At 44.3% G+C, this 23,960-nt stretch overlaps 1 long non-coding RNA gene across 1 annotated transcript in view; it reads right to left on the bottom strand.

The window, feature by feature from the left end:
• Positions 1 to 11,627: 11,627 nt before the first annotated feature.
• LOC118997650 (uncharacterized) overlaps positions 11,628 to 23,960 on the bottom strand; it is a 79,423-nt gene continuing 67,090 nt past the window's right edge. The window contains exon 4 of the long non-coding RNA XR_005068706.1: positions 11,628 to 12,277. This is a non-coding gene — a long non-coding RNA (uncharacterized LOC118997650). The remainder of the gene's footprint in view (positions 12,278 to 23,960) is intronic.

Here is a 23,960-nt window from a genome sequence, read left to right as displayed (position 1 = left end):
TGTCTTGTTTATTATCTGTCTCTCCTCCATAGAAAAAAAGCTCCCTGAGAGGTAGGATTTTGTCTATTTTGTCTACATTGCTGTATTCTCGGTGCCTTTGAAGAGTGACTGACAAATTAGGTATTTGAAAAATATTTGTTTTTTTTAAAATATTTTATTATTTATTTATCTTCAGAGGGGAAAGGAAGGAGAGAGGAAGGAAACATCAATGTATGGTTGCTTCTCGTGCATCCCCTGCAGGGAACTGGCCCCTGCTGGAAACTGGCCTGCAACTCAAGCATGTGCCCTGACTGGGAATTGAACCCCGATCATCTGGTTCACAGGCCCTGAAAAATATTTGTTGATAGTCCTTTAATTTAAATTGACTTAGTTTTATAAGAAATGTGACTATGTTCTTCACATTTTTGTCATTTTACAGAGGACTTCATCAATGGTTCCACTTAGTTGTCACACTCACAATTGGGAAGTCCTGGCCCAGAAGCTGTTAAGTCCCTGGAGACAAACCCTGGCCCTGAACCCCAACATTAGTCCCAGAAGGATTAGGCCCGCTTTGATGCTCAGTTCTCATAGGCTAGGTACCTGAACAGCAAATGTCAGAGCCTCCTCCTAAACACAGGCAGATTTACTTTGCAGACAGTTGAGGATGCATTTTAATTTGTTGATGTGAAACCTTAATTGAACTAAACTGCTAGAGGTAGTCTCTGTTCTCTGTCATAGTCTTAATTTAGTTGGCAAAACAAGATATCATCAGAGGAAAAGCACAGGCAAAGATGCTGTGCCCAGAAGGTTTGGGGAACACCCTTCTGCATTTGGAAGTGGGTTCATATGTGATTAGCATAAGCAAGAACCCCATCCCTACAACTCAGGATGCCCACTTGGCTTTCCAGGAATACTCAGGCACAGGACCTGGGCTCAGGCACATAGGTCTTCCCAAAGCAGCCAGGCTAACACTGCTTCCCTCCTATATTCCATGTACTATTTTTAGTGTTAGAGCAGAGAAGAGATAGAGAATTTCTCCTCTAAAGGTATTAAAGTGTGAGAGGTGCCCCAGCTCTATTACTCACTTGCTATGGGATCTTAAGCGGGCCACTTCCCCTACCTGGGCCGTGGTTTCTCCATCTGTGCAACAAACAGGTTGGAATCCATGTCCCTAAAGGCTTCAGCAGCTAAGACGCTATGTATGAATATCTCAGGCCCACAGGCCTGTGTCAGCACCCAGGATGAGACTCCTGACTCTTGTCCACTAGGTCCCTGCTGAGTTCTTAACCATATGTGCATACCAATGGCCTCACTGTCACTACCAGGAGGTCAAGCCATAGGCCTTTCACTAATGTAGCCATTTCCCTGACACACAGAATCTCAGGCTACGATTCTGGTTAGGCCCCCAGGAGGGGGTCTTAGAAATCACAGTCTTGGTGACAGACGCCCACTCCATTCTTTTCCTAGACCTCTGCCCCCAGTGGCTTTCTGCATATGCTACTTGCCCTACCCTGGCAGCTTCTAGCTACTAAGCCTGTCCATATCTGGGGAAGCTCCTGCTGGGCCCTTGCTCCAAGCTCACCCTCATGAGGCTGCAGCTACCTAAATAGGCTGAAGCAGCCCTGGCTGGTGTAGCTCAGTGGATTGAGCACAGGCCTGCGAACCAGAGGATCGAGGTTCGGTTCCCAGTCGGGGCACATGCCTGGGTTGCAGGCCGGTTCCCTGCAGGCCAACTCCCAGCAGGGGACGCATGAAAGGCAACCATACATTGATGTTTCTCTCCCTCTCTCCTTCCCCTCTAAAGATAAATAAATAAATTTTAAAAAAATAGGCTGAAGCAAATAACCTGAGGCATTGGCAAGAATCATCCCCATGGACAGTTCAGCTCAGACTCCTGAATTATGTTATTCCAGAGACAGTGTCTGCGAGGGAGTTTCCAGGGAAGTGACTCAGACCTTGGTGATAAAGCACAGCTGTAGAAGGGCTAGGGGCAGCTTCCCTGAGGGTCAGATTCCCGAGCCAGCAAGTCCTTACTCTAGTGACTCATTGGCTAGATTGCAGGTCTCAGTACCTGCATTTAGTCACAGGTTCTTCTCATACTAGGAATAAGGTGCCAGCAGAGGCAATGACATGTACAAGAAAGATCACAGCTTTGTAGTAAAAACTACCTGGCTGCTTTCCTGCTCACTGAGTCTATTTCTTCATCTGATAGTTAGGGATAATAATACCTACCTCAGAGAACTGTTTGGAGAACTAGATGCTATAATCTTCCACAGTGCCTAGCATCGTGCATGGTCCAGAGACTGTACTTCCCATATGACGGCAATTGATGTGTTATCACAGTGCTTGGCATCCGGAAGGTGCTCAGTAAATGCAATTGTGATCATCACCCACCAGAAGACATGCAGAGCTGCAGAGCTCCTTTCAACTCTGTAGAGATGGCAGTAAATTGCAGGTCACACGACATATCCCTGAGGCTCCTCTCTTCCTAAAGTCTTCTGTCTTGCTCTGCTCTGCTTCCCTGAAAATTCGGATAGCTGGTTGGTGGCATCATGGCATTTGGAAGATAAACTGTGAGTCTGCCTCCCTCTGCCCCTGGTGGAAGTTGAAGATGGCTTTTTCCCATCCCAGGATAGAAGGGATGAGGGTGTTTATCTAAAGCCAACAGGGCTTCTTGCTCAGGAAGGGCCTGAACTTATGAGCAGCCTTCCTTGAGGAGGGTGACGGGGAGCCTTCCTTTGTAGAGACTGGGCTCAGCTTTCAACTAGGTAAGACTCAGATCGTCAGAAACCTCCCTCAGATTCTTAAGCAAAAATTGAATGCGTTGACTAACAAACTCAGAGAGGATTCAAATCAAAGGGTCGAAGAAAGCCCAGAACCAAAGCCACAGGGACTGGAACCAGGAACTCAGCATGCAGTGATATGCTCTCTCCAGAGAAAATGAAACTTGGTGATTTGGTAGAGATTGAACCCACTTTACATTGGGAGGCCAGGAAAGGTCAGTTAAGGGCAGGCCTGTGGATGGGCAGCTCCAGACAGAGGTAAAATAATTGCCAGTACAAAGGTCCCAAGTCAGGAATGAGCTTGTTCAAGAAATAGAAAGAAGCCAGCGTGGGTGGAGAACAGAGAGCCAACAAGAGCAGAGACATAACAGCCTGGAAAGAGGCAGGGGCCAAATCATAAAGGATATTGTAGGCCAAGCTATGGCATTTTTATTGTATTCAGAGGATTATGGGAAGACTTTGGAGGATTTTAAACAGAGGGCCCTGGCTGCTGTGTCTCAGTGGACCAAGTGCCGGCCTGTGGACTAAAGGGTCACACGTTCAGTTCCCAGTCAGAGCACATGCCTGGGTTGCAGGCCAGGTCCCCAGTAGGGGATGAACAAGAGGCAACCACACATTGATGTTTCTCTCCCTCTTTCTCCCTCTTCTCCCCTCTGTCTAATATAATAAGGGCCTAATGATGATGAACTCCTTGAAATTGATCTTATCTGAGAAGCACTTTATCTGCCCTTCCATTCTAAATGAAAGCTTTGCTGGATAGAATAATCTTGGATGTAGGTCCTTGCCTTTCATGACTTGGAATACTTCTTTCCAGCCCCTTCTTCCCTGCAAGGTCTCTTTTGAGAAATCAGCTGACAGTCTGATGGGAGCTCCTTTGTAGGTGACTATCCCCTTATTTCTTGCTGCTTCTAGGATTCTCTTCATTTTCATCTTGGCTAATGTAATTATGATGTGCCTTGGTGTGTGCTTCCTTGGGTCCAACTTCTTTGGGACTCTCTGAGCTTCCTGGACTTCCTGGAAGTCTATTTCCTTTGTCAGATTAGGGAAGTTCTCCTTCATTATTTGTTCCAATAAGTTTTCAGTTTCTTGCTTTTCCTCTTCTTCTTGCACCCCTATGATTGGGACATTTAACATTGGGAAATTTTGCCCTGGCTGGTGTAGCTCAGTGGATTGAGCACGGACCTGCAAACCACACAATCGAGGTTCGATTCCCAGTCAGGGCACATGCCTGGGTTGCAGGCCAGTTCCCAGCCGGGGACTCACGAGAGGCAACCATACATTGATATTTCTCTCCTTCCCTCCCCCTCTAAAGATAAGTAAATTAAAAAAAAAAACATTGGAAAATTTAAAGTTGTCTCAGAGGTTCCTAAGCCTCTCCTCATTTTTTTGAATTCTTGTTTCTTCATTCTATTCTGGTTGAATGTTTATTCTTCCTTCTACTCCAGATCATTGATTTAAGTCCCAGTTTCCTTCCCTTCACTGTTGGTTCCCTGTATATTTTGCTATATTTCACTTTGCAAAGCCTTCACTTCTTCCTCTATTTTGTGACCATGCTCAACCATTTCTGTGAACATGCTGATTGACAGTGTTTTGAACTCTGCATCTGATAGGTTGGCTATCTCTTCATTGCTTACTTCTATTTTTGGAGCTTTGATCTGTTCTTTCATTTGGGCCATATTTCTTTGTCTCAGCACACCTGTTATACTGTAAGGGGTGGAGTCTTCATCTACTGTATAAAGGGGCAAGGCAAACTATATGAGTACATATACGGGTAAGTAAGTAGAATTGGGGCCAGGAAAATGAGGGAGTACCTTGTCTAATTGATTCTATTTTCTCCATGAGGTATGAAGAAAGGTCATCAGCTAAAATGAGGGGTGAAAGATGTTTGAAGAGTTAGGATAAGTTATGAAGCAGAAGTTTTGAAGAGTGAAAAGGTGAACATATTAGAGTATGAGGAAGATTACAGAACAGTAAGTGTCCTCTTAAGATTTCCCATTCATACTTAGGACTCTTCCTAGACATCTTTCTTCTGGATCTGCACTCCCTCTCAGGAAAAGGCTCAGTTGGTCCTAGTTAGGTCATATGCCTATCTCCAGTCCAATCACTCTTTCCAGAGGATGAGATACTGGGATAAAGCAGGTCTTGGTCACATGACTACTCCTGTGGCTAGAGGGGCTAGTGTTATGACTGGCAGCCCCAGCAGAACCACCAGAGTGGGGCAGGAGGAGTTCCCCAAAGGAAAAAGAGATGTTAGACAGACAAAAGGCAACAGAGAGGTCCATTATCCTCTACTGTTCTCACAGGGTTGTCCTGAGGCTCAGTGAGACATCTGCAAAATTGTATCGTGGAATGCGTAGCACATCTACCCTCACCTGACTGGCCAAAGCAAGCTACATAGCAAAACCGAAAACAACGGGGTAATGAAGCATCCTACTTCCACAAGAAATACTGAAAGTCACATGGTGATATCTGGTGATTTATAATGCTTTCACAGAGAGGAAAAGTAAACCATTAGGAAAAATAGTACAATCATCACAAAGGGTTAAAAGAATGTGAACACTCATTATTAAACAATAAAAGGGACTGGAGTCCTATAATTCAGGGCATTAGGAGTGAAAGTGGAGAGCAAAACTCTCTAGTGGGGAGATCAAAGAAAGCTTCTTGGAGGAAGTGGCTTTTGGGCTGGGTTTTGAACAACACTAGAATATCTAGATGGGTATAGAAGAAGGCGGCAGGGCATGCTAGCAGAAGAACAATATGAGAAAGCCACACAAGAGGTAAAGTCAGATGCTTATACAGCTTAACTAACTAAACCATATACAGTAAATGGTTTAGTTAGCCTAAAGCAAAGGAACTGGGAGAAAATAATGGAAAGACAAAAAATGAGTCTGTCTGCCAGCCTCTGAGAGCATGTGGCAGCTCTCATTCCCACCCCATCCAACTGCCTAAACAGGGATTCCTGGGTTGGGAAGGTGCCTGCAATGGCTGGTAAATTAGTTCAGAGCAGGCTGGCCTTTGGCCAGGCTCTTCTGCTCTTCTTGGTTGGCCAAGTCCAGGTTCTAGCCCAGAGTTAGTTTCTCTCTCAAACCTCTCTCACTCCTGGTCAGAACATATGCCTAGGTTGTGGGTATGGTCCCCAGTCAGTTGCAGGCCAGTTCCCAGCAGGGGACTCGCGAGAGGCAACCATACATTGATATTTCTCTCCTTCCCTCCCCCTCTAAAGATAAGTAAATTAAAAAAAAAAATTGGAAAATTTAAAGTTGTCTCAGAGGTATGGTCCCTCTTGTGTGCAAGAGGCAACTGATCAACGTTTCTCTCTCACATTAATGTTTCGCTCCCTTTCTCCCTCCCTTCCCCACTCTCTAAAAATGAATAAATATACAAAAAAATTTAATTTTTTGTTGGAAACTATACTCCTGGTGTTCTTATAGAGGTTCTTATGAGTTTTCTGTTTGTTTCCTCTGCCTGTGTCAGCCAGTCTGGTTTCCAGAAGATACTCTCAAATTAGGAGGTGTTAAAACCAAAAAAGAGATCTTCCCAAAGGCAGGGAGATGGACAAGATGACAAAATACCACCCATGCAAAGCAAGCCTCGGTCTTCATCCTGCTGGCTTCTCTCGTCCCTTGCAGCAGTAAAATGAGTTTTTGTTTTGTTTAAAATAAGATCCCATAATTTATTTTGTTCATAATGTCATGAAAGAAAAATATATTGGCTCTTAGTCGTGCATGCCAGTATGAATTTCACTGTCTTTTTGGATTCAGTTTATTATTACAGCAAGGATTTGGGTTAAATGTTTATGTAACAGAAACCTTCTGTTTGTTATTATGTGCTACAAATGTCATGATCAGTAAAATTAATTTTATAGCAACCTTGTTTGTTTTATTTGTAGTAATCAAATGCAGTACACAGATGGAAAAAGCTTTGTAAGAGTGGGTCCTGGATTATTGGAATTAATGGGCTGTCCTCCTGGTGGGCGTGTGGTCTAATTGATACTGGCCCTTAGCAGGTTTACACTTTTAATCATTAATGCCCTGCAGCCTGCTAGAAGCATGGAAAGAAACAGGCTGACTAGGACATGCCAGAAGACAACAGCAGGGCCATCAGAGGCCTCCCGATGCCCAGGAGGGGCCTGCCTGAAGGCACAAGTGGAGCTCAGCGCCCTGTTGCTGGAGCACAAACCTTGGTGGTCCTGCCTCAAGGGAGGCAGGGAGATGTCTTCAATGTCAAACATCTCAGTAGGTGCCAGGGCACATCTCAGGCCTGAGAAGAGACTTGCATATTATTCATTCATTCCATCATTCATTAACCAAAAATATGTATTAAGCACCAACTTTGTGCCAGGCATTGGATACAGTAATAAACAAGACAGATAGGCTCTCTGTGCTGTCAGTGTCTTCTTGGTCTGGAAGCATACAATAAACATGTTAAGGAAGCATACAATAAACATGTTAAGGAATAATCAGCAAGATAAGGTCAGTTAGTAATAAGTGCTGTGAAGTCAATAAAAGGGCAATGTGATAAGAGTGAGGGGAAGGCTTATTCTAGATTTCTAGTTAGGGAAGGCTGCTCTGCAAAGCTAACATTTATACTGAGACCAGAGGCATGGGAAAGAGCCGGCTTTGCAAAATGCTGGGGGGAAAGCATTCTAAACATTGGGAACAACAAGTGCAGAGGACCCAAAGCAAGAAAAGGCTGCAATTATTTGAGGAACAGAAAAGAGACACGTGTGAGTGAAACACAGTGAGCAAGCAGGAAAATGGGGTTCAGATTGGAGAGTTGAATAAAGGACAGGTTATACAACATTTTGTAAAGCCAAGTATATTAGTCAATAGATAATCAGGGAAAATCAGAAATCACACTAGGTATTTCAAGCAGAAAGAATTTAATTTGAGGAAATGGTTACAAACATGTTGAAAGAGCTGGAGGAGCAAAAAGAGGGAGATGAGGTTTTCCAAAAGATTAGTAATTACAGGAAGTCACTGTCAGCCCTAAGGCTGGAAGAGTAAAATTAGAAACGACGATAACCATAGCTGAAAACTGCTGTGCTGCTGAGACTATTAGGAACTGACCTGCCTGCACCAAGAGCAAACCAACAGCAAGCAATGTGGCCTTTACTTAGAGGTGCCATCGAAATGCAGCAAGAACATGGCTTCTCCCTTATTCCTGTCTTCCAGTCTCCAGCCAGTGGTTCTAACTGGCAAAACCTAAGAGGAAGCCAGCTTTTAAAGGAGTGTAGAAAATGTGTTGGCAGGCTCCCAGGTCTGGGGGGACAATGAAGAGGTCAAACGTGGAGCTGACAACACTCTCTATTATCATTCCACAGGCTCTCCTTCATAAGCTCTGCATTTGATATGCAGAACAGTAGTACGATACAGCAGCAGTTTGATCACCTCACTTCACATCTTTAAAATGGGAGTGAAAGTAGTCATGGGTTTGTTATACAGATTCAGAGATAATGAACATAAAAGACTTGGCATGGTGCCTGGCACTCAGTAAGTTCTCAATACATGTTAGCTGTAGACGAAGCACACCAATATCACGTGGGGGACACCTAGCCTTTTTGATAAAGGATAAGGACAGTCTTAGCACTTGGGAAAGTTGGACCAAGGGTCTTAGGGGAGGTCACTCTAGACAAATTGATAACATTAAAGAATCTTCATTTCCAGTGGGGCCCCACAGGACTCAGGCAAAGACCTTTGCTGTGCTCTGCTTCTATAGCCTCTACGTGGGAAACTTGGGTACCAGACAAATAACAAGCACTGTCTCAGTTATCCATTATTGTGCAGCAAAATACTTGAAAGGCCAGAGCTTAAAACAATCCTTTTTTATGCTCATGACTTTCTAGATCAAGAATTTGGACAGACACAGTGGGCTATGGTTTGTCTCTGTTCTATAATGTCTGGAACCTCCACTGGTTAGATTAGAAGGATATGGTATGTCAATAGCTGGTGGCTGGAATCACCAAAGGTTCATTCACTTACATGTCTGGGGCCTGATCCGGGTTGACTTGAAGATGAGGACTGGAGGCCAGAGTGCCTTCATTTGGCTTCCTCACCACATGGCAGCCACAAGGTAGTCAGACTTCCTATGTGGTGATTTGGGGCTCTGATCATGAGTTTTTCAGCTAACAAAGTGGAAGCTGCATCTCCTATTACAACAAAGCATCAGAGATTTCTCAGCATCATTTCTGCTGCAACTTATTGGTCTATAAATCCATAACCCACAGGAGCCACAAGCCCACCAAAGTCAAGAGGAAGGGAGCTATACTCCACCTCTTGGCAGGGGAAATAAGATTCTAGAAGAGCATATAGAATGGAAGTTATTATTGTGGTCATTTTGGAAAAATAAAATCTTCCACAGTGTTCAGATTAAAACTCACACTTCCCCCAGGCCTGGGACTTGCCAGCCATCCTAGGAGGATATGGTCTGAGCTCTCTGAGGAAGATGGAGCCAGAGATACATGCTCCTGTCTGTGCCCTGCCTTAACATTCAGAGGGAGCCTCCCAAAAATCCCAAAAAGAAGGAAATCTGTGGCCCAGAACAAGTCTTCAGAGAGTGTACTGAATAACAGTCAGGGGACATGTATCACATTAGAGTTGGAGAGCAAGAGAGTAGGGAGTCTCGTCACATCCGACACTGGATGTGATGGTGATGATGATGATGGTGGTGCTCGTGAGACATTTACTGAGTGCCTATTTGGGACCAGGCACTTAAATGTATCTTTCTCATTAAGCTTCCAAAAGTAAATGTAGATGCAGGGTGTCCAACCTGAAGCCCATGGGCTACATGCATCCCAGGAATGGCTATGAATGCGGGTCAACACAAAAACGTAAATTTACTTAAAACATTATGAGATTTTTTTATGTGATTACATGTCACAATGTAATTCATGTGTGGCTCAATACAACTCTTCTTCTTCCAAGTGTGGTCCAGAGCCACTAAAATGTTGGACACCCCTGATTGTAGAGGCTTAATATACATCTTAGAAAAGAAAACATGATGGAAAATTAATGAGCTAAGGATCTCTCTTAACAAGTTAAAAAGAAACACAGCACAATAAACTCAAAGAAAGTAGAAGGAAGTAGCAACATGATAAACAGAAATTGAAGAAATAGAAATCAAATAAGCAACAGAAAGGATCAGCCAAGCCAAAAGCCAGTTCTGTGAAAATTGATAAATCTCTGAAGCTACTGACCAAGAAAAAGTTAAAAAAGACAAAAATAAATAATGTTGGGAATGAAAAGAGAGATATTACTATAGATACTTCAGGTATCAGAAAAATACAGATAAGAGGATATTATGAATAAATTTTTATTTATTGATTTTAGAGAGAAAGAGGAAGGGAGAGAGAGACATTGATTTGTCATTCCTCTTATTTAAGCATTCATTGGTTGCTTCTTGTATGTGCCTTAACTGGAAATCAAACCCATAACCTTGGTGTATTGGAATGACACTCTAACCAACTAAGCTACCTGAACGGGGCCTAAATTTTTGTACCAATACAATAGAAAATAAATGTGAAACAGAAAAATTGCTTGAAATATATAACTTACTAATACTGACTCAATTTTAAATGGGAAATCTGAATAATTCTATAATCATTAAAGAAATTGAATCAGAAGTAAAAAATCTTCCCCAAAGGAAACACAGCCCTCACTGGCAAATTCCAATTCTTTTTTTTTAAAGATTTTTTAATATATTTACTTATCTTTAGAGGGGAAGGAGAGAGGGAGAGAAACTTCAATGTATGGTTGCCTTTTGTGCATCCCCTGCTGGGAGTTGGCCTGCAGGGAACCAGCCTGCAACCCAGGCATGTGCCCTGACTGGGAATCGAACTGCGATCCTCTGGTTCGCAGGCCCGCGCTCAATCCACTGAGCTACACCAGCCAGGGTTGCAAATTCCAATTCTTTAAATACCCCATGAGAACATTAAGATTCCCTTCTTCAAATGAGGGAACCAGAGCCCTGAGAGTTCACATGACTGCTGAAGGTCCCAGAGCTGGTAGATGCCAAAGCCAAGATTTGAGCCCTGGTTGGCCTGGCTCAAAGCCAGGGAGTTTAGTCATTGACACTCCCCAGCCTCCTCTTCAAATGCTATAACTAGCAGCATATTTGTGAAAGTGAAGAAGAAGACCTTGATGAAAAAAATGCATAAACAGATTCCAGATTTGCAGGAATGGAAAGTAAAGCTCTTTCTGCCCTGAGAAGCCCTAGAAACTAAAAATCTGGTTATGTCCACACGGGGAGGGAACCTGGAGACTACCCCCAGGACCCCACTGCACCATCCCTCAAGATCTATTCAAATGCTAGTAAGCTTCTCTGTATGGTGACATTTAAGTAAGTCTGGCTTTAAGTTCTGCCCTAAGTCCCATAGCTCTCCAAGGCTCCCACACCCTTAGATGCCCACAGAACTGTATCTGGGCCTTGCCTGCTGTATATCATTCTCACTAATGTTTCCAGCCTTGAAAATGCATGGCTCCCTGTGAATACAGTTCCTAGTTGGAGAAATGCGCATTGTAAAGTTAAATGCTGGTACTCTTGGTGATCACTGGGGCTTTGCAAATTGTAAGACAGCACTTGTAGTCGTCTACACAATCCAGAGTATATTCTTGTTAAAAGGCATTTTTAAGATTTTCACTAAAATAAAAACTAAAGGCTTAAATATTCACATAGCAAACTTTGTGATCCTTGAAGATAGATTTTATCTTTATAAGAGGCATGAAGTGCTCCACGATATAATGTAGGATTTTACTATCACTCAAAATCAAAATTAAATCCACAATAAATTCAATAAAAAGGAAAATAATAAGTTCTGTGGAATACTAGATTATTTCATCTTTTCCCTCCCACTTAGGTCACAGGATTATATACCCAAATTCTTTACCAGGTACCTTTGGGGTTTCCTCCTATGGATAGAGTGTATTTTTCTATCCCTTAACTCTGGGCTTGGCCATATGATTTGTTCTGACCAGTGGTATTTCAGCAGACTTGACATAAGCAGTGACTTAAAATGACTTATGCATTGGGGCTATCACTCTTGTGTTTCTTCTGTCTCCATGAGTAAACATTCCCTGACCATAGCCTGCTGGTCCTGAAAAAATGGTGTGAGACACATGGAACAGAGCCAAACCTCCCAACCAAAGCAGCCTGTAAGCAACTAGCCCCCGGCTGGGCCCTATACACATGAGCTAAATAAGTATTTACTATTGTGTGCAATGAAATATGGTGATTGTTACACAGCATTATTGATACCATAGTTAACTGATATAAGCCCCTTCTCAGCAAGATTACTGGGTCCTCAGTTCATGCCAGTTGCCTGGGCTGTGCCACATGCCTGAACATGGGGTTCTGTGGCAGCTCTATCCCCTCAGTGAAAACTCCAGCCACTGTGACCTTTGCCAAGGCTCCAGAAATTGTGGCTTTTCGTGCTCAGAGCTCACAGGTACTCATGTCCCTCAGTCATTACCTAAATTTGATCCTCAGATCCATAACTTCGGGCAACTTATTTGCCTCATCTGTAAAATGGAAACAATAATATCGCTTACTTCATAGGGTTCTTGTGAGAAATAAGTGAATACACAGAAAGTGCTTAACACAGTGCCTGGCATACAGGAAGTATGAAGGCTGGCTGTCATTATTGTTATATATTGGCTCACCCAAATAGTCTTCTTCCTAGGTCCTCTCACCTCAGATCTGCGGTTATGTGAACTCAGGCCTCTGCTCTTCTAGAATTCATACCTTCATCCCCTTTCTAGTCTTGAGAGTTCCAACTAACCCTCCTGAGCAGGGCCCATCCCTCTTCTAACTGGGAAGAATTGTCTCCAATCCTAATCTCCATTAGGGAAGCCTGTATGGAAGTTGTCATCTGGGTTGTCTGCTGCTTGCAGTTTTTCCTTTCTACCTGGAAAAGACACAAATTCTCCTCATGAAGCTCATGGAGTTAGCTTTAAGTTCAAGGAGAAAAAATTTTTTAAAAAAATTCAAACCTTAAGGACACAAAGTCTGACTTTTCGTCAGGAGGGGTGAAATGCCTTCCATTCCTTTGAGGTGAACCTACAGCTGAGAAAACCACACAAGGTTATTTTCTCAATAAGTCATCTAGCGACATCTAATTCTCAATAAATCTTAATTACTAGACTGAATTCCTTGGCTATGTTTTATTCACTGTGTACTTCCCGAGCTTAGTAGAGAACCCACACTTAGTAAGAGGGTGATAAATGTTGAGTAAATGAATGAATGAAGAATATGGCTGCCCTGGCTGAGCATCATCCTGATACACCAAGGTTGTGAGTTGTGGGTTTAATCCCTGTCAGTACACATACAAGAAGCAACCAATGAAAGCATAAATAAGTGGAACAACAAATTGATGTTTCTTTCCTCCCCCACTTCTTCTCTCTCTAAAATTAAAAAAAAAAAAATTAGCCCTGGCTGGTGTAGCTCAGTGGATTGAGCTCAGGCCTGCAAACCACATGATCATGGTTCGATTCCCAGTCAGGGCACATGCCTGGGTTGCAGGCCAGTTCCCAGCAGGGGACTCATGAGAGGCAACCATACATTGATATTTCTCTCCCTCTCTCCTTCCCTTCCCCTCTAAAGACAAATAAATAAAAAATAAAAAAATAGACTTCCGCCAAGATGGAGGCATAGGTGGAAACACTGTGCCTTCTCCCACAACCAAGTTTGAATACAACAAATAAGGTTTGGAGAACAGAAAGGTTCTCCAAATAAGGTTTGGAGAACAAAGACACAGCCAAAGAACAGAAAATTGAATTACATGGAAGTCCGACAACAACGAACCGTTCAACCAGGACAGTAAGAGGGGCGGAGCCAGCAGCGGAGCAGGGTCAGGCAGGAAAGATCCCCTGACCTAGGCGCAAAGGTAGACCGGACCCAGTCAGGGTGTGGGGCAGACTGACCGCGGTCGCACATTCGCGCACAGTGAGGCGGACCATGCAGGCCCCAGAGGGCGAACCCAGTGGTGGAAGGCTGACAGCGGTGGCACACTCGCGTGCAGTGGGACAGAATGTGCGGGCCCCAGTGACGGTGGCAGCTGCGGCGGGAGGCGGCAGATGGGATGCCATTGCTCCTCTTTGACCCTGCCCCCACATACAGCATCACAACCCAGCGACTTACTTGACCTGCGCTAGTGAACACCTTAGGGCTCCGATCCTGCTACTTAATAGGCACGAACAGCCCAAAAGATGGTGCAAGAAGAACTCAAAGTCCCAGAGCCGATAACTCTAAGCAACCAAGAAATTGCCAGTCTCTCAGACGCACAGTTCAAGACACTGTTTAACAGGATGCTCACAGAACTGGTTGATTATAGTCACAAATTAGAGGAACATATGAAGGCTAAAGTAATTGAAATTAAGGGAGATGCACAGGAAACCAATAGTGATAGAAAGGAAACTGGGACTCAAATCAATGGAATGGACCAGAAGGAAGAACGAAACATCCAACCAGAAAGGAATGAAGAAATGAGAATTCAAAAAAATGAGGAGAGGCTTAGGAACCTCCAGGACATCTTTAAACATTCCAACATCCAAATGATAGGGGTACCAGAAGGGGAAAAGACACAGCCACGAGTGGAAAACTTATTTGAACAAATAATAAAGGAGAACTTCCCCAGTCTGGCAAAGGAAATAGACTTCCAGAAAGTCCAGGAAGCTCAGAGAGTGCCAAAGAAGTTGGACCCAAGAAGGAACACACCAAGGCACATCAGAATTACATTAGCCAAGATTAAAATGAAGGAGGGAATCCTGGAAGCAGCAAGAGATAAGGGGACAGTCACCTACAAAGGAGTACCCATCAGCAGATGGGTACGGTCAGCAAAGGAGTACTGTCAGCAGATTTCTCAAAAGAGACCTTACAGGCAAGAAGGGGCTGGAAAGAACTATTCCAAGTCATGAAATCCAAAGACCTACAGCCAAGATTGCTTTATCCAGCAAAGCTTTCATTTAGAATGGAAGGACAGATAAAGTGTTTCTCAGATAAGGTCAAGTTCAAGGAGTTCATCATCACCAAGCCCTTATTATATGAAATGCTAAAGGGACTTTTTTTTTTATAAATAACTCTGAATATTTTATTTGTATATAAGCCAAAGGTTGTCTATGAATTACTTTACAGAACACTTTCTTTTTTTTTTATTTTATTTGTTTATTTATCTTTAGAGGGGAAGGAGAGAGGGAGAGAAACATTAATGTATGGTTGCCTTTTGTGTGTCCCCTGCTGGTAGTTAGACTGCAAGGAACTGGCCTGCAACCCAGGCATGTGCCCTGACTGGGAATCGAACCGCAATCGTCTGGTTCGTAGGCCCGCGCTCAACCCACTGAGCTATGCCAGCCAGGGCCTCTAAAGGGACTTTTATAATAAAAAGAAGATGAAAAATATTAACAGTGAAAGGACAGCAAACTCACAGTTATTAACAACCACACCTAAAACAAAAGCAAACCAAGAGGACAGCTAGATCAGGAGTGGAACCATAGAAATGAAGAACACATGGAGGGCTAGAAACAGGGGGGTGGGAGGAGGAGAAGGGGGGAGAAGGTACAGAAAATAGCATAGACAGTAGGTAGAAAATAGATAGGGGGGAGGGCAAGAATAGTAGGGGAAATATAGAATCTAAAGAACTTGAGACACGTGGTTATAAACTAAGGGAGGGAGAATGGTGGGGGAGGGAGTTTGTGGGTAGAGATGAATGAAGGGGGGAATAGAACAACTGTAATGGTATAATCAATAAAAATTAAAAAAATAAAAATAAAAAAATAATAAAGTCTTTTTTTAAAAAAAAAACCTTTCTTAAAAATTTAAAGAATGTGTGTTGCTATGACTGGTATGGCTCAGTAGGTTTGGTGTGGTCCTGCAGATCAAAACTGGTGGATCAACTGGTGTCACCAGTTTGATTCCAGGTCAGCACACATACCTGGGCTGTGGGCCAGATCCCTGGGTGGGGATGTGTGAAAGGCAACTGATTGATTGATGTTTCTTTCACTTTCTTTCTTCCTCCCTTCCCTTCTCTCTAAAAATAAGTTTTAAAATCTTTTTTTTTTAAAGAATATGGGTTATAGACCAATACAATTACCAAACTTTGGGTGGAGAAATAAATAAGAGCACCCACTGTGTGCTCAGGCTCACACACCAAGACCCGTACAGGAAAAGTACCAAGACACCTCAGTCCTCAAAGACTTAAGTCTACAAAGGAAACAAAGGTCAACCACACAAATCACTTGCTCTGGCCCACATAAGTGAGAGAAACCACTGAGGGGATTGTTTCCGAAGCCGCTGTGAGGTTGATGTACAGGAGGCTTAGGAAAGGAAGAGGAAGGATGTGGCCTGAGATTTTAAAGGCTGAGAGGGACTCAGACACTCAGCAGAGGGCTACCAGCTTATCAACTGTCCAAGAAAATCACAGGAATGAGTTTGCTATTTGTGGAAAATGACAAGGAGATCAGCCTGACCTAACTGTAGAACTTGTGATAGGGAGTCATGGGAGATAAGCTTGGCTATTTCAGGCTGTGCCCTGAGTGTGAAGACCTGGAAGTCAGGCTGGGAGGGAATTTTTTTTAATTAATTTGAGAGGGAAAGACAGAGAAACATTGACTTGATGTTCCACTTATTAATGCTTTCATTGGTTGATTCTTGTATGTACCCTGACCATGAACTTACAACCATGGCATTTTGGGACAATGCTCCAACCAACTGAGCTACCTTGCCAGGACCTGGGAGTGGATGTTGATGAGCCAGGCAACAGAGCAGAGGTTCCTGAGATGAGGTGTGACAAGCATACACTAGCAACAGGAGTTCTTTTTCCTTTTCATTCCAGGACTAGATGAGATTTTCAGCCAAGCCAGAGATTCTAGACATGAACCCACTAGAGGAGTCAAACCCCTTATCTCCTGTAAGAAAGTGAATTTTTTATTGCTAAGAATATTTGGTTGCAAGCAACAGAAAAACCTTAGCTAATTTAAACAAAAAAAAAATGATTATACTAGAAAAAAATGAGGGTGGCCCACAGAATTAAAAACAACAACAACAACACTGACGAGACTGTTGCAGCAAGATGAAGAACTAGGACAGTGAAATCCAGGGAGCTGGGGCTAAGGAATAATCTCTTCATTTAGCCTTGGGGATAAATGAATTCCATTGTTGCATCATTCCATTCAAGATTCAAGGTAGAAAGACCACCTAATTGGCCTAGTTCAGGTCACATGCCAACTCCTCATCCAATGAACTGAGGGAGTCTTCATTAACAGCCCACCAAGATTATAACCACTGAAGTAATACCCTAAGCCAAATCCCCAGAGCTGGTGCCAGGAAAAATGAATGCTAGACAGGCCAGAATAGTAGTCTCCTATTACAAGGTGTGTGCACTAGGAAAACCTAGGCCTAGTTGGTCTTGGAGGCTAGGAAAGAGGAAGGATAGAACAGTTACCTGAACTGGTAAGTATTATGTGGTAACAAATTTTATACAACTTGACTGGGACACAGGATGCCCAGAAATCTGGTTAAACATTATTTCTGGGTGTATCTGTGAGGATGTTTCTGGAGGAAATTAGCACTTGAATTGGTAGACTCAGTGAAGAGCACTGCCCTCCCCAGTGTGGGTAGGTAATAATACTTAACAAGATATCTGGGCCTTTTATATTCCAATCAAATTAACACATAAAATTAACCAATCTGTTGAAGGCCCAAATAGAACAAAAAGGTGAAGAAGGGTGAATTCTCTCTGTGCCTGACTGTAGGAGCTGGGATGTCAGTCTTCTCCTGCCCTCAGCACTTCCAGTTCTCAGGTCTTCAGATCCAGACTGAAATCTGTGTCATCCACTCTCAGGATCCCAGGCCTTCAAAGTACACTACCAACTTCCCTGTGTCTCTAGCTTGCAGATGGCAGATCATGGGACTTCTTAGCCTCCATAATTGTGTGAGCCAATTTCCTATAATAAATCTCATTTCCCATTTTATATCTATATCTATATTTATTTCTATAGTCCTCATGGTTCTGTTTCTCTGGAGAACTCTGAATGATACAATACACATTTATGACTGGATCCCTAGGCTTCAGAGCTTCGAGTCCACCTCAAGTTCCTCCCTTAAGAATGTTCAGGGTGACCCAGGGTGAGAAATGATCTGGTGTGGGGGGAGGGACCAATTAAGGTTCAAGGTGGAAACCCAGGACAGTGCTGAAAAATGAACCCATGAAACTTAATAATTTAATAGTTCTATGGGGGAGGAGCATTCCTAGGAGAGTCAAGCAGGAATGCCTATTCTTAGATTCTAAGATGCTAAGAGGGTCAAGGTGCTCACAGCTTCCCCCAGCTCCTCAGATCAAAATGGAATTTCAGAGGATAAGGGATGGAAGCCAGAGCCCAGACAGGAGAGAACAGGGAGAAACCTCCTGCCTCATCTAGCTGAAACAGACTCAAATGGGGGCAAAGGTTTGTTAGGAAAGTATAATTATGCCGTCTGTCTATTGCTAAAGCCTGGTACAAGGAGAATGGGGCCATCTGGGAATCCTGATGCTAAACAGCCGAGGTAGAGGTGGACTCCGGACGACTGAAATCCTCCCTGCATGGTTGGGGCCTCCCCTGAGCCTGGCCAAGACCTGGCCCCCTCAGCCTGGTATGGTATGGATTCTGAGCGCAGACTACCCAGGGACCTAGAAGCTTTTCAGGAACCAAGCTTTTCCTTGGGGTGGGTGACATCAGGAGATGAGGTTTTTCTCTGTCCTGCTCAGGCCACAAGAAACTGACCTCCATGGATGGAGTCACCCTGGCTCCTCGCCTTCAGTTGCCTGCTGGGTTTGGCCAATGGGAGGCACTGGCAAAAGATAATCTGCACTGCCGGGCCGCACTGTTGGCAGCAGCCATATTCTTTTACAGAAGGCCACAGCTCCTGTAGGACAATGGCTTTCCCACACACAGGTCTCACCAGGTTCTGGCAACACCACTCTGTTTATTCTTTCCCTTTCTAGCCAAGAACTGGCGAAGTCTTCTGTGGCTAGGCCCTGGGTGCCTCTGCATCCTTTGTTGCTTCCTGTAACCCAGCCCAGGAAATATTTCCTTCATTAGCTTCTCTTCAACTTGAGCGTGCCATTTCTTTTTTTCAGAGCCTTTGCCAGGTACAGCCTCTTTCTCCGGCATAGGAGTGCACAAACTCTCTATTACCCAGGCCCTTTGGGGGGGGTACCTGCTCAGGGCTGCCTCAGATCAACCAACAACAAGCACAATCTCAATCAAATGTACTTTGGTATTTGGCAGAGCCCTTAAGAAGTTATTCTGTCATCCCCCTGACTCTATACATGGGAAACAGCCACAGGGCAGAAACTGGCCAGCACAGGAAAGGCCACCAGCCAAGCAAAAGCCCTCTGGCCTCAGTTGCCCACCGGAATGGTACCTCTCCCCTTCAGCCCTGACTCAGTTACTCCAGCTGCTATCTCATTCTGTTCCTTATCCCCTCCATGGACCCTTTCCAGCAGGAAAGCTGGGCCCGCCGTTATAATCCACCCCTAAACTTTAGCTGTCTTCCACTTACCTCCTCCTTCACCCAGAGATAACCCCTTTTGTTCTCCACTCCCACCCCCCACCTTCAGAACATGAAAATGGACAGATGAGGAAGAAGATTGAGATCCTTCTCTGAGCCTTACATTCCCACCCCAGGCCTTGGCTTACCCAGAAAACAGCAGGCAGGGGGAGGCCTGCTTCAGGCCTGAAGACAGGCGAGCTGCTCATTAAGGAAGCTGAGAACTGAGGGAGGTGACTAATGGTGTCAGGAGCAGAGCCCAGCACAGCAGAGAAGTGAGGGATGGCATCAGAATTGAGTGTGGGAGAAAAGAAAGGACACAAGAGTCACTGCCCAGAGCAGGCAGGGTGTTCACTCCCAAAAGATTCTCTCAGGATAAAACAAAACCAGGCCTGAACCTGTCCCTCCTGGAGCTGTCATCTTAGAAAAAGAGAACTAATCTCTTACCTTGTGTGGAACAAGAGGTGGCTGGGACATGAGGAAGAAGAAAGAGGTGTCCTATGGAAAGTAATCTGATGGGGTAATAATCTGATCATAAATTCCTAACTGGGCAGGTCATGCTAGGCAGTCACACCTCAGGCATATAACATTTTTTAAGATTTTGTTTATTTTTACACAGGGAAAGGGAGGGAGAAAGAGCTGGAGAAACATCAATGTGTGGTTGCCTCCTACATGGCCCCCACTGGGGACCTGGCCTACAACCCAGGCATGTGCCCTGACTGAGAATCAAACTGGCAACCCTTTGGTTCACAGCCCACGCTCAATCCACTGAGCTACACCAGCCAGGGCAGGCATTTAACACTTTTTTAGTAAAACATTTATCTTTGTCTTAAGCAAGCCTTGTTTATTGTTTTTGTGCATCTAGGTTGACACACCTTTGGAATAAGCATAAGCACCCTCAGGAGAGCACATAATCTTGTTAATCATCCTGTAATCCAACCCCCACCTTGCTTTCTCCCACCTCCATTTAATAGTCTTTCTTATGTTCCCTCCTTAACTTCAAATGCATAAAAGAAACTGCAAAACTGTTATTCTCCAGAGCATTTGAGACCTTGGCTCCTTGGTAATTGTCCTCAGTTTGGCTCAAATATACTCATAAAAATTCTCTACAAGTTTGGACATTTCTTATGTCAACATGGATACAGGCAAGGAGGTTTATTCATTATTTAGGCAAGGATGTTTATTCATTATTTCACAAACACTTATTGAGTGCCTACTACTTACTGAGGACCAGCAGTATATCAGACAACAAAATTCCTCCTCCAGCGGAGCTTACTTCCTGATGCATTTAAAATATTATTCAGACTTCCTACTGTGGACCATAAGACTACATTTGATCTAGTGGTCCCTGCCCTCTCCAACAGCATTTTGTGCTGTTCCCTCTCACTCTGCTCTAGTCACCAAGGCCTTCTTGCTGCCCCCTGAGCATGCCACATTTGTGTCCTCCTCAGTCTCTTGCATTATCTCAATCTCAGCCCTCTGCCTGGGACATTGTTCTCCCAGGTCTTCCTTCTCATGGCTGCCTCCTAATCATTTAGGTCTCAGGCAAGGAGCTTCCCTAGCAGAAAGAAAAGCACTCCAGGTGGTGGGAAAATCTCGTTTGAAAATACTGATGTGAGAAAAAGTTGAAAAACTGAAAGGAAACCAATGTGGCTAGGGCAGAGAGAACAAAGGGAAAAGGGAAATGATTTAGCCTGAGTTCCCCTGAAAGCTAATCATAGAACAAAGGTCAGAGACAATATGTGAACATGTTCTTGATTTGGTTACAGCTTTAAGCAACTAGGGAGCATTGAGAAAAGATTTCTGAAGCGTCTGTAAACCCTCAACCCCCATTGTCAAGAGTTGTCTCCAGGGCATCACCTGCCCTGCCCTTCAGGCAGTAAAGCCAGCAGGTAGTTCCCTAGCCACAAAGAAGGCCTGGGTTAGAAATCCAGAAGGTAAGGTCAGGGGCCAAGGGGAAGGTCCTGTCTGGTCAGGCCACATAAACTGGTTTAAGCCAACTTGAAACAGTCACATCAGTGGCCAGAATAAGAGATAAGTCTGGGACAATGGACAGACAATATGTGACACTGGAAAGGGGGGCTGGAGGCTGGAAATAAGAGGGAGAACTATGCATATCAAAAGATGGTGTCAGAAGCTGGTCTGGGCAGACATGTTCGTGACACAGGTGGAAGAGGACACTGTGGGAGTTAGAGGTCCCAAAGTTATACCTCCTTTTGTGGGGCACCCAACCAGGCCATTGCCCACCCCTTTGTGTGCCAAGGAGACCATTTTTCACTTTTTAAAAATTTATTCAGTATCCCACAGAATCATCCCATTGGAATGATGAGGAGGCAAAGCATCAACTTGCTCCTCAAGGTACCTGCCCATGACCTGTGTTGGATGAAGGGCTGGGAAAGATTCTCAGTGTTTATCTGGAGATTCTGGCCTGGTGACTACATTCATTCAGGTATCAGTGTCTATTTACTGAGCACCTACTGTGTTCCAGGCACTGTCCCAGGCACTGGAAACTCAAGCAGTTACCAAAAGCCTCACGATACCTGCCCTTACCAAGTCCACATCCCAGCAGGTGACGTGCAGACTTGCTACATGTTCTGAACGTGTTCTGACATGCAGACTTGCTACATGTTCTGAACATATTTCAATGTGCATGTGGCACAGGCATGTGCTACATGATGGGGACCTATGATGCTGCTTCTATTCCTCCATAATCTACCCATCCCCACTCCCACCCCCTGTCACTCCCAGCCCCACTCTGACAGCCCCAGGCAAGAAACAATTCCAACCCTGGGGGCCAGCTCATTCTCATTTCTCAGGAAGTTTAATTTTGCCAACAGCCGGAGGCAATGACAGCAGCTCAGGAAACCTGACTGCTGGTACTCTGGCCTGGGATAGGCAGCCCAGAAATAGTTCCCTCTTTGAGTGTTTTATTGGAATGTGCACATGCTTCCTGCTTCTTGTGGGGACTGTTCCCTCCCAGGGACACTTTAAAAAAAAATCATTTCTTTTATTATTCAATTATGTTTACATACAATATTATATTAGTTTCAGGTGTACACCCCAGTGATCAGACATTATATAACATACTAAGTGATCACCCTAATAAATCTTGTACCCATCTAACACCAGACATAGTTATTAGAATATTATTGACTATATTCCCTCTGTTGTATTTTACATCCTCAGGGGTGATTCTTAATGTGATGAATGAATTAGGCGTGTGAGGCTGGTGGGGACTGTTTCAAGGGGAGGGTGGAGGGTGCGTCAGCCTCAGAGACATACCTCGTCCATCCTCCTTCCGCTATGTAGCCAAGAGTTTGAAGAGTACCTGCAATCTATCTGTCACGTGCACCAAAGCCTCACTACCTTGTGGTCATATACTTTCCTCCAAGGGCTGCGTCAAACTCCCCACTGCCCTGGGAGCCCCTTGCTATACTGGCTAAGGGTGGGTGGCTCTGAGACTTGAGCTAGATTTTTAAGGCTGCTCTGCTCTAGGAATCTTCACCTTGCTGCTGTCCTTGATGCAGGATGTCTCCTTCTCCTTGCTCTGAGTAGGGAAACAGAATGTTAATGATGATGAGTCCGGATTTTCCCAAGTGTGGAGCCAGCCAGATGGATCCTAATGCCACATCTTGGCTCAGACCACCAGACCTGTGACTGCACCAAGATGGCTGCCTCCTCTGCAGCTGCTATCAGGTGTGGGGGGAGTGAAAGGAAGAGAGAAAGAGTGCAGGGAAAATGACTATAACACAGGAAGAGGTTTCAATTACCTGCCCCAAATCTGGTGGGGTTTTTTTTTCCATTTTTTGAGGTGGGGTCTTCTGAAGGCCACTGAGACTATCTCCCTGACTCAGTCCCTGTCAATGACTCCCAGCCTCCCTGGGGATCCCATTCTACATTTCTGACCCTCTGAGGTATGGGGAGAGGGGCTCCAATGCCATGCAATTATTTTAGCCCTGTGACCTCATGAAATCCTCTGGAATTACAGACCTGTTGACTATATTCTCCCTAAAATAATCACCCTTCCTGTAGGTTATAATATGGTCTTGAGGGGCAAACAAGAAAATGGTTGTTAGGGTGGGTGCAAGTAACCACAGTCCAGTTTAGTGCTCCCTGGTGTGGGACTCAAAGATCTCCAGACCTGAGGAATTTCTACAGGTGCTACTCGCAGCTCCAGTCCTCCCGGAGGCCCTCAGAAGTGCTGTTCCTTCCCCATTTTGGCTCCTGGGAAACTACTCATTTTTCAAAATCCTGATCAAACATCAGTTCTTCTCTGAAGCCTTCCCAGATATCTTTGCAGACTGAGCAGACAACTCTCCTTAAGTCAGTACTTTACTCTGCAAACAGCCTGATGTTGAGCAAATTACTATGAAACCTCTGAAAAATGGGGGTAATATAGCCCTAGTAGGGTTAGGGAGGAATTATAGATAATGTATCTTTAAAACCTAGTATTGTGCCTGGCACATGGTGAGGGCCAGAAAATGACAGGTCTCAGAGCAATGGTAGTGATAATAATTTTCCAGTGGTCTGTTCACATATCTGTCACCTCTAAGAGATTATGAACTCCTTAAGGACAAGGGCCACAGCTGAGTCACTGTTGTGTCCATAGTAACACTGACTGTCTCAGAGTGAGTGCCCAGTAAAGGATAATAAATGTCAGCATTATTATTAGGATACTTC

The sequence above is a fragment of the Sturnira hondurensis genome, unplaced genomic scaffold (genome assembly GCF_014824575.4).
Source record: "Sturnira hondurensis isolate 20B ecotype Veracruz unplaced genomic scaffold, ASM1482457v3 Scaffold0001120, whole genome shotgun sequence".
Lineage (NCBI taxonomy): Eukaryota > Metazoa > Chordata > Mammalia > Chiroptera > Phyllostomidae > Sturnira > Sturnira hondurensis.
The sequence above is the reverse complement of the archived record's forward strand: the minus strand, read 5'-3'. Positions and strand labels throughout refer to the sequence as shown.